Source organism: Rhincodon typus, chromosome 5, assembly GCF_021869965.1.
Source record: "Rhincodon typus isolate 14 chromosome 5, sRhiTyp1.1, whole genome shotgun sequence".
Classification (NCBI taxonomy): domain Eukaryota; kingdom Metazoa; phylum Chordata; class Chondrichthyes; order Orectolobiformes; family Rhincodontidae; genus Rhincodon; species Rhincodon typus.
Genome location: NC_063336.1, coordinates 646,491 through 658,157, shown reverse-complemented (window position 1 = coordinate 658,157; position 11,667 = coordinate 646,491).

Genomic DNA, 11,667 nt, shown 5'->3' with positions numbered 1-11,667 from the left:
AGAACGCCCTCAACCGTGTCTCCCACATCTCCCGCACCTCATCCCTCACACCCCGTCCACGCAATAAGAACCAAAAAAGAATCCCCCTCGTCCTCACGTACCACCCCACCAACCTCCGGATCCAACGCATCATCCTCCGACACTTCCGCCGTCTGCAATCCGACCCCACCACCAAAGACATCTTTCCCTCCCCACCCTTATCTGCTTTCCAGAGGGACAACTCTCTCCGTGACTCCCTTGTCCGCTCCACACTCCCCTCCAGCTCCACCACACCCGGCACTTTTCCCTGCAACCGCAGGAAGTGCTACACCTGCCCCCATACCTCCTCCCTCACCCCCATCCCAGGCCCCAAGAAGACTTTCCACATCAAGCAGATGTTCACCTGCACATCTGCCAATGTGGTATACTGCATCCGCTGTACCCGGTGTGGCTTCCTCTACATCGGGGAAACCAAGCGGAGACTCGGGGACCGCTTTGCAGAACACCTACGCTCGGTTCGCAATAAACAACTGCACCTCCCAGTCGCGAACCATTTCAACTCCCCCTCCCATTCCTCAGACGACATGTCCATCCTGGGCCTCCTGCAGTGCCACAACGATGCCACCCGAAGGTTGCAGGAACAGCAACTCATATTCCGCTTGGGAACCCTGCAGCCCAATGGTATCAATGTGGATTTCACAAGTTTCAAAATCTCCCCTCCCCCTACCGCATCCCAAAACCAGTCCAGCTCGTCCCTGCCTCCCTAACCTGTTCTTCCTCCCACCTATCCCCTCCTCCCACCTCAAGCCGCACCTCCATCTCCTACCGACCAACCTCATCCCGCCCCCTTGACCTGTCCGTCCTCCCTGGACTGACCTATCCCCTTCCTAACTCCCTACCTACACTCACCTTTCCTGGCCCCATCCCCGCCTCTTCGACCTGTTTGTTTCCTTTCCACCTATCCTCTCCTCTATCCGCCTCCCACTCTCTCCCTATTTATTTCAAAACCCCCTTCCCCTCCCCCTTTTCTGATGAAGGGTCTAGGCCCGAAACGTCAGCCTCTCTGCTCCTATGATGCTGCTTGGCCTGCTGTGTTCATCCAGCCCTGCACCTTGTTGTCTCGGATTCTCCAGCATCTGCAGTTCCTACTATCTCATTATCTGCTGTTTTATTCTCTGACTCGCTATACAGCTACTGTTATGGAGCTAAAGACTACTCCTACTAGTGCTTTCTTTCCCTTTATATTTCTTACCTCCACCCATATGCATTCTACATATTCTGATTAAAGTTCATTTCTTGCGATCGTACTTATTCCATTCTGTACCAATAGTGCTACCTGAACCCCCTCTCTTTCCTGTCTCTCCTTTTGAAAAGTCACATCTGCTGAATATTCAGTTCCCAGCTTTGATCTCCTTGTAACTCTGTCTCTGTAACAGTTTTAAGAACATACCGGCTAAGCTGTATTTGTGCTGATAACTCATCTATTTTGTTCTGAGCACTATGTATATTCAACTAAAGGGCCATTAATTTTGCCTTATCATTTTTCCCTTTCAATCCTATTTACCGCTGTTTTTCTATGTTTGTTTTCTCCGTCTCTTCCTGTACTACTGTGCAGACATTCGAGGGAAGAATTACATAAAATTTCTGTTCAATTCATGTGCTATCTCTTTATTTTCCACATTTAATTCTCCACACTCACTTTCTATAGGACAAACACACCTTTTTGAAACTTTTCTTTTCTGAATACTTAAAGAAACTCTTGCTATCTGATTTCCTATTGCTGGCTTGCTTTCATTGGTCCTGTAATTTTTCCATCTTTCTTAAGTTTTTGGTCATTCATTGTTGTTTTTTTCCATTCTGTCCAATCTTCCGACTTGCCACTGTCTTTACTCAATTTCTCCATTTCTGCAGTGCATCTTGTAGATAGAATGCACTGCTACTGATCCAAAGATTACTACCTTTGAGGTTTTTCTCATTATGGCACCCAGTTCTTCATATTAACTATGCAGAGCCCTTGTCTTTAATTTGCCTATGTTGTTGGTACCTACTTGCACCATGATGATTGGATTCTTCTCCTCCTGCTACAAGTTCCTCTCCAGTCCTGAGGAGATATCCCAGACCCTGGAACCTGGCAGACAACAGTCACCTGGACACTAACTCTCTGCCAAAGAGAACAGTGTCAATTCCTCTATCCCCCATTAACACTACTTTCCTTTTCTTTTTCCCTAACTGAATGGCTTTCTGGTAAGTTGGCTCATCCACTCTGGAGTCCCCACTCTCATGTGAACAAGCTGAAAGAACCTCAAACCTGTCAAACTCCTTGTTTATATTTTCTTATTACAAACTAAGTATGTTAATCAGCTTTGCATCTTCGAATCCCATCATGGCAGATGGGGAAATCTGAATTCAGTAAAAGTATGGAACTAAAATCTAGTCCAGTGGTGACCATACAGCCACTGTCATAATAACATGTGGTTCACTAATGTCCTTTAGGGAAAGAAATCTGTAGTCTTCACCTGGTCTCGTCTACACATGCGTCCACACAAAAACGTGGTTGACCCTTAACTTGCCTCTGAGCAATTAGAAACGGGCGATAAATGCTGGCCACCCAGCATCACCTACATCCTATCAACATGGGGCTCTTGTACTGCAGTGGTAGTGTCCTTACTTCTGAGCCAAGAGACCTGAGTTCAAGTCCCACCAGCTTCAGAGGTGTGTAAATGACATCACTGGACTGGTTGACTGCAAAATACAAAAAAAAAACCTGGTTGATGTATCTTTTTATTCTGAACCTAATATAGCAGAAGTTTATGATTGGCCATATGTAGAATCGGGTAAACAACTAACTTGATGCTGTAACCCATGGCATAATAGGACTAGAAAAAGAGAGAGAGAGACAGAAAGATGGAGAGCACTCCTCCAGCCTGGGTCACAACACAGTGAAAAAGAAAATGGAGTAGGGAGAATAGATATTAAAAGGAACTACAGATTAGCTTTTGCCAATATCACCCACACCACTAGATTCATGTTGAACACGTGTCAAACTTTGAGTTTTTAAAACCATATGAATACATAATGAAAATGCTGCTAGAATTTCTTTCAGTGCATCCAAATTTTCTGTTTTTACTTTCTATGATATATGATATCAATACGAGTCTTACTTTCTTACATTCATCAGGATTAACACTGCTGACTGTTATAAAATCTATAAATCAAGACACACAGAAAGATATCTAAACTACCAGTCCCAGCAGAAATAATGTTAAGATCTTCAACAAAGGCACAAATTATATTTGTCACACTTAGCGAGCAGGTGTTAAACTGCAGTCTCTTTATTTTACATTGTTTGATTTGAAATAAAGAATGTTTTAATCTACTTTTTGAGGAACTCTTTAATATCAGACTGAAATGAGTTTTTTAAATCCTTTGAATACCAAGAACCTATCATTAGAGACATTTCTTTCTTCTTACAGTTAAAATTCATCAGATAACATCCATAATCCCTATTAAATGAATGCAGCTCACAGCTGGAACTTAATAAGGATTTTTTTTGAACAGACAACAAGCACTTCATGTGGAAACTGCAGGTCTGTCTATCCCTTACTGACCACTCAGATCTCCTCATATTGAAGTACTCTGTCAGACAAGCATCAATGATAAGGAGCCTCTTATTGCCATGATTGAATGTGTTATCACACTGCTCCATGGTCATCATTTCCTGAGGTAGGACTTGAACCCAAACCTTCTGGACCCTGATGTAGGAACACATCACTGCACCACTAGGTGAGGTGAGAGTGAGAGCCTTTGGCTGCATTCGACTGAGTATGGCATCAATAAGCCTGAGCAAAACTGGAATCAATGGGAATCACAGGGCAAGCTCTTTGCTGATTAGAGTCATACCCAGCACATAGCTGGAGGTAAGTTATCTCAGCACCAGGAGTTATCTTACAGGAGTTCCTCATGTTAGTATCCTAGGCGCAACTATGTTCAGCTGCTTCATCAATGACCTTCTCTCCATCATAAGGTCAGAAGTGGGGATGTTCACTAATCCCTACAGTGTGGAAACAGGCCCTTTGGCCCAACAAGTCCACACCAACCCTCAGAGCATCCCACCCAGACTCATCCCCCTATAACCCACCTAATCTACACATCCCTGAACAGTATGGGCAATTTGGAATGGCCAATCCACCTAACCTGCACATCTTTGGACTGTGCTACAGGAGTGCCTGTTGCAATAGTGATTGTACAGCCAGATACAATGTTCAGCACCATTTGCGAATCCTCAGATATTGAACCAGACCAGGGACAACTGCAACAGATCTAGACAATATCGAGGCCTGGACTGACAAGTGGCAAGTAACATTCATACTGCACATATGCCAGGCAATGACCAACTTCAATAGGAGAAAATCTAACCACTGCCCCTTGGCATTCAATAGTGTTACAATCACCGAATTCACCTACCATCAACATCCTGGGGTTCATCATTGACCAGAAACTCAACTGGACTCGCCACATAAATACAGTGGCTACAAAAGCAGGTCAGAGGCTAGGAATGCTGTGGAAGATAACTGACCTCCTGACTCACCAAAGCCTGTACACTATCTACAAAGCACAAGTCAAGAATGCTTTGCAATACTCACCACTGCCTGGATGGCTGCAGCTCCAACAACACTGAAGAACCTTAATACCATCCAGGACAAAGCAGCTCGCTTGATTTGCACTACATCCACAAGCATCCACACCCTCCACCACTGACGCTCAGTAGCACAGTGTGTACTAACTGCAAAATGCACTGCAGAAATTCATTCAGAAAGCAACTTCCAAACCCACGACCACTTCCATCTAGAAGGACAAGGGCAGCAAATATATGGAAACACCACCACCTGCAAGTTCCCCTCCAAGCCACTCACCATCCAGACTTGGAAATATATCATCATTCCTTCAGTGTTGCTGGATCAAAATCCTGGAATTCCCTCCCTAATGGCATTGTGGGTCTACCTACAGCACACGGACTGCAGATGTTCAAGAAGGCAGCCCACCACCACTTTCTCAAGGGCAACTGGGGATGCACAATAAATGCTGGCCAGTCAGTGATGCCCATGTCCTACAAGTGAATTTTTAAAAACTTACAGTCATTTTCATATTGTTCAATCACATTCACTGTGGATATGTTTTACATGTTTCACCCAGTGCCGACTGTTTGATAAAGGCTTCAGGATTGGTTGGCAGCTCAAATCCTTAGTTTTAAAAGTGGTATTTACCAACTGCAGCAAGAGTATGGCCCTTGCACATGCTCGTCAACTTCACAGATACTGAAGTCAAAGATGCAGAACAAGAGTTAAGTTTGTTATTTTTCAGGGAACAAGAATTTGGTTCCAGGCTCCAGAAAATGAATCTGGGTGTTGTGATCTGAGGTACAGTGTGCTGCATGTTGCCTTTTATGATTGTACTCCACCTTCAAACCACTTTTATTTACCTTGCTCAATTCTGGTTGGCCCAAATGCAGCAAGCTGTCACAGGGTGCTCACCAGCTTGGTGCCTACCAGCCCTCTGTAAACCATGGCCAGCTCAGTGCTTTGAGAGGTTTAGAAGGCTGGCCTAAAGTTGCCCTAAAGTCAAAATCAACCCCACAGGCTGTACAACCACTATTGCAAAAGGCACTCCTGTAGCACAAACAATCTCTGATACCTCCACCTCCATCCCTGCATCCATTCTTATGCATCTTTTTTACACTCTTTCTAATGCAAATCTCAACTCTTTTACAATGTGGAGACCACAACAGGTCATAATATTCCAGAAAAGAGAGAGCTAGTGATTCAAAAGGGTTATTGATCTTTGCTTTTGCTACCTAAGTCCCTAATTTTAAAGGCCAGGATCCAGGTGCTTTGGTAATAACTTTATCCACCTGCCCTACCACCTTCAATGATTAATCTTATCTCTCATCCCACAATCCACCAATGTGCAGACACTGTATTTGAATTTCAGACAAATGTACAAGTTGATTGGCAAGCATCAAAGAACCCTAACAAAACTAGAGTTGATAGGAATCAAGGAAAACCCTTCGCTGTTTGGAGTCATAGAAGCCCTACAGTGTGGAAGCAGATCATTCGACCCATCAAATTCACACCAGCCCTCTGAAGAGTATTCCACCCATACCCACCCCCAACCCTATTCCTGAAACCCTTCATTTCCCATGGCTAAACCAACTAGCCTGAATATCAGGAACAAAAACAAAGTTTCTGGAAAAGCTCAGCAGGTCTGGCAGCATCTGTGAAGGAGAAAATAGAGTTAATGTTTCAGGTCCAGTGATCCTTTCTCAGAACCTGCATATCCCTGGTTACTGTGGGCAATTTAGCATAGAAATACCTACAGGTAACAGTTATCTTCCCAAAAGCACTTTTCTCCCTCTTTAGTTTATGAAAGCAATTCAACAGCACAGTGAAGTCTAAAGAGCAGGAATCTCGAGTGATTATTTTATAAATTAAATCAACTACCATACTGATGGTCAGAGGGGTGATGGATTGCTGCTGGACACCAATCTGATCCAGAGCGAACACATCTGTAGTAAGTGTTTGCAGCTCAAGGAAGTTCGAGTCTGATTTGAGAAGGTGGAGTCTATACTGAAGACATAGCACCACAGCAGGAAAGGGGAAAGTTACCTGGACACTTCGTTCTAGAGGGTGGTCATACCCTTCACATTAGGTCATTCAAAATTGGGATGCTTTGATGCAAGTAAGGCAGGTATGAGGACTGAGGGGTTTAAAACTGAGGAGCCTCGGTCCCCACAATTGTCCAACAGTTACGAGGTTCTTAGTTGTGTGGACGAGAGGGGGCATGTAGTGAGGGTGAGCAGACTGATCATGGCATTTTGGTACAGGGAGCCATTCAAGTCGGGGAACAAAATAGGAATGTAGTGTGGTAGGTGCCAGTATAACCAGAGGGATAGATATTGTTCTCTGCGGCTGTGAACAGGAGTCCAGAATGCTGTGCTGCCTGGTGCCAGGGTTAAGAACATCTCCATGGGACTGAAGAAGAATTCAGAGAGGGAAAGCAAGGATCCAATAGATGTCCACAATGAATCCAACGACACTGGTAGAACTAGAAAGGAGGGTTTGCTGAAAGACTTTGAACAATCAGGAGCTAATTCAATAAACAGATCTTCCAAGGTAATAATTTCTTAATTACTACCTGAGTCGGGGGCAAACTGGCAAAGAGTAAATAAAGTCAAGGATTTAAATGTGAGGCTCAAAGATCGGTGTGGGTGGAATGGCTTTCAGTTCGTGAGGCACTGGCACCAGTGCTGGGGCAAGAAGGGAGCTGTTCTACTGGAATGGGCTTCACTTGAATCATGCTGGGACCAGAGTTTTGGCAAATCGAATAACTAGGGCTGTAGAGAGGATTTTAAACTAATGTGGGGGGAGAAGAGAAATGTAAACTTACAAAGAAAGAGGATATGGCAGATTTACAGTGCAGTTATTTGGATAACAATACCAGAGCGGGACAGACCATAAAAACATAAGATATAGAAGAAGGATTAGACCATTCAGCCCATTGCACCTGCTCCACAATTTGATCATGGCTGATAAGTTTCTCAACCCCATTCTGCTGCATTCTCCCCATAACCTTTGAACCCCTTACTAATCAAACACCTATCTTATCTCCATCTTAAATACATTGAATTGGTATCCACTGCCTTCTGTGGTGGATTCACCGACCTCTGGCTGAAGAAATTCCTCCTCATCTCAGCTCCAGAGAATTGTCCCTACACTGAAGCCATACCCTCGGATTCTAGTCTCACCTACTTGTGGAAATATCTTCTCCAAGTCCACTCTATCCTGGCCTCTTAATATTTAGAAAGTTTCAATGAGATGCTCCTTCATCCTTCTAAACTCCACTGAATACAGACTCAGCATTCTCAACTACTGCTCATATGACAAGCCCTTTATCCCTGGGATCATTCTTGTAAATCTTCTCTGGACCACCTCCAATGCCACCACATTCTTTCTTAGACAGGAGTCCAAAAAGGAGTCCAAAATTGCTTACAATATTCTAAATGTGGTCAAACTAGAGCCTTATACAACTTCAGCACCACATCCCTGCTCTTACATTCTAGCCCTCTTGAAATAAAAGCTGACATTGTATTTGCCTTCCGAACTACCAACTGTGAGAAAATCCTAAACTAGAGCTTCATAGTCTCTTTGCCTTCAGATTTCTGACCATTTTCTCCATTTAGAAAACAGTCTACGCCTATATTCTTCCGACGAAAATGCATAACCTCATACTTTCCCGCACTGTATTCCGTCTGCCACTTTGCCTCCTGTCCAAGTCCATCTGCAGCCTCGCCACGTTGTCAACACTACCTATCTCTACGCCTGCCTTTGGGTCAGGAAGGGACAGAGGATATAAACACAGAAAACACAGCAATAAATAGGTTAAAAGGAAAGAAATGATAAAAAGACAAAACTGACTGCTTTTCATTGGAATGAGCAAAACAGATGAATTAACAGATTACAGTCATTACGGAGACAAGGCCACAAGGGGATCACAGATGGAAACTAAATATTCAGCAGCATGTGACTTTTCAAAACGAGAGGCAGGAAGGGAAGGGAGGTGGGGTAGCACTGTTGGTACAGAATGGAATAAGTACGATCGCTGGAAATAATCCTCGGTCAGAAGGTGTAGAATGCATATGGGTGGAGGTAAGAAATATAAAGGGAAAGAAGACACTAGTAGGAGTAGTCCACTGGCCCCATAACAGTAGCTATACAGCGGGACAGAGAATAAATCAGCAGGTAATGAGGGCATGTTACAAAGGCAGTACATTAATCCTCTCAGAAATAGTAGGAACTGCCGATGCTGGAGAATCTGAGATAACAAGGTGTGGAGCTGGATAAACACAGCAGGCCAAGCAGTTTCTGAAGAAGGGTCCAGACCTGAAATGTCAGCTTTCCTGCTCCTCTGATGCTGCTTGGCCTGCTGTGTTCATCCAGCTCTACACCTTCCCAGTACGTTAATCTTCAGTGTCGTTAGTCTTCATCTAGATTGAGATAGCTATGTTGGCAGAGGAATCCCTGAGGAAGAATTCATTGTGTAGTCAGGACAGTTTCCTAGAACAATATGTTGTGGATCAGAGATAACACTGGAGCTGGAGGAACACAGCAGGCCACGCAGCATCAGAGGAGCAGGATAGTTTACGATTTGGGTTGGGACCCTTCTTCAGAAATGGGGGAGAGGGAAGGGAGCTGGGAAATAAACAGAGGGACGAGGGGTGAGGTGGGATGGTGATAAATGACTGCAAGTTGGCAGTCGTGGGGACTGGTCAGTGAGGTGGGAAGAACGCATAGGTGGGAGAGAAGATGGACAGGTTGTGTCAGGTCAAGGAGGCGGGAATGGGAGGGAGAGTTGGTCATGGAATGAGGTCGGGGGTGGGGAGATTTTGAAACTGCTAAAATCCACATTTAGGCCATCAGGCTGTAGGCTCCCAAGGTGGAATATGAGGTGCTGTTCCCCCAGTTTGCGGGTGGCATCGTTGTGACACTGGAAGAGGTCCAGGATAGACATGTTACCCAGGAGTGGGAGGGGGAGTTGAAATGGTTCGCGACCGGAAGTGTTGTCGTTTGTCGCAAACAGAGCACAGGTGCTCTACAAAACAGAATCCGAGCCACCACTTTGTAGAGCACCTGTGCTCTGTTTGCGACAAACGAGATTTCAAAATCTCCCCACCCCCGACCTCATTCCATGGCCAACCATCCCTCCCATTCCCACCTCCTTGACCTGACACAACCTGTCCATCTTCTCTCCCACCTATCCGTTCTTCCCACCTCACTGACCAGTCCCCACCACCGCCTACCTGCACTCACCTATCACCATCCCACCTACCTTCCCCAGCCCCACCCCTCCTCTCTCTATTTATTTCTGAGCTCCCTTCCCCCTCCCCATTTTTGAAGAAGTGTCCCGGCACGAAACATCAACTTTCCTGCTCCTCTGATGCTGCCTGGCCTGCTGTGTTCCTCCAGCTACATACTGTGTTATCTCTGACTCCAGCATCTGCAGTTCTTACTATCTCTGCTGTGGATCAGGCCATTTTGGATCTTGTGATGTGTAATCAGGCAAGTTTAATAAATGATGCCAGAGTAAAAGATTCCCTTGGAAACATTAATCAGATATTTCAGAATTTAACATTCAGTTGGAGAGGTTAGAAACGATTGTGCTTAGCTTAAAAAGGAGTAATCACAAAGGAATGAGGGCAGAGCTAGCTGAAGTGGACTGGGGAAGGTGCTTGTAGTGATTGTGATTGGTCAGCCCTGTGGATTTCATTCAGTATGAGTTCCCTGATTGAGCCTGTTAACCTGGTCTGACAGATATGAATAGGCATATCAGACATCCTGTCACTCTGACAGCCGGGTCTGATGGAGCTGGATCAATGTCAATGTAAACATAGGGTGACTTGGTGACAGGATAACTCTGTGGAGTTATTTCAATGGCAAAGAGACTAAAGCACACTCCTGAAGAAACCTGCTTGCTCCAGTCGTCTTTGGGTTGGGATAAGCATTTCTGGCTTTATGCCATTACTTGGGAAGCATGACTCTTTCGATCCTGCCATTGAAGTCTGGGCCCAGCATGTGGACAGAATGCATTATTTTTTCCAAACAAATGACATTAGGGCAGATAAAAAGCAATGAGTAATTCTCCTGTCAGCTTGAGGAGTTGTAGCTTTTTCGGTTATTAGGTGCTTAATTTTCCCTGAGGCACCAGATACTAAAACCTTTCAAGAGGTAACGGATTTACTTAAGGAATATTACGACCCCAAGCCTCCTCTAATTCTGAAATGCTATTGGTTTTACTTGGCATTTTGAGAACCAGGGGAATTCGTATTGGGATTTTTGACTAGGTTAAGATGGCTGGCAGAGGCATGTGATTTTAGTTTAACCCTGAAATGAGATGCTGAGAGACCATTTGGTACGTGGGATTAATGATGTAACAATGCAAAGCAGCCTACGAGCTGAAGCCCAACTGGATTTCAAACTACAATTGGCTTTATCAATTGGAAAATGCAGCAAGTGGAGGACATGAGTTGCAAGGTATGCCGGTGGAAAGGGACACCTTTGCCAGACCGAATGAGTTTGGGGAACACTACTTGAGTGAAGGCAGTTGCATAGACTCACTCAGGATGTATCCTGAACAGAGGGGCTATTAATTTGGTCCAATCAGGGAGCTCTGGCTAACTGATAAAAACAGGAGTGTCAGAGGTTGTGTTCAGTCTGAGAGCCGGCTCTGAAGGAGCTGGATCTGTGTCAAGGACTATCCATGTGTATATAAAGGGTAACTTGGTGACGGGATACTGGCCTCTGTTGAATTATTTCAGTGTTTAGCTGCAAGAATGTTTGAGGAACAATGGCAAATGTTTAAGAAAATAGTTCACGATTCACAGCAAAGGTATATCCTAGAGGGGAAGAAGATTCTAGGAAGGAGATAAGCCAACCATGATTAACCAGGGAAGTTAAGGATAGTATCAGATTGAAGAAAAACATATAATGTGGCAAAATTTACTGGTAAATCAGAGAATTGGGAAATTTCGAAAACGAACAAAATATGATCAAAAATAATGATGTGGAAATGCCAGGTGTGGACTGCGGTGGACAAGGTCAGAAATCACATGACAACAGGTTATAGTCCAACAGGTTT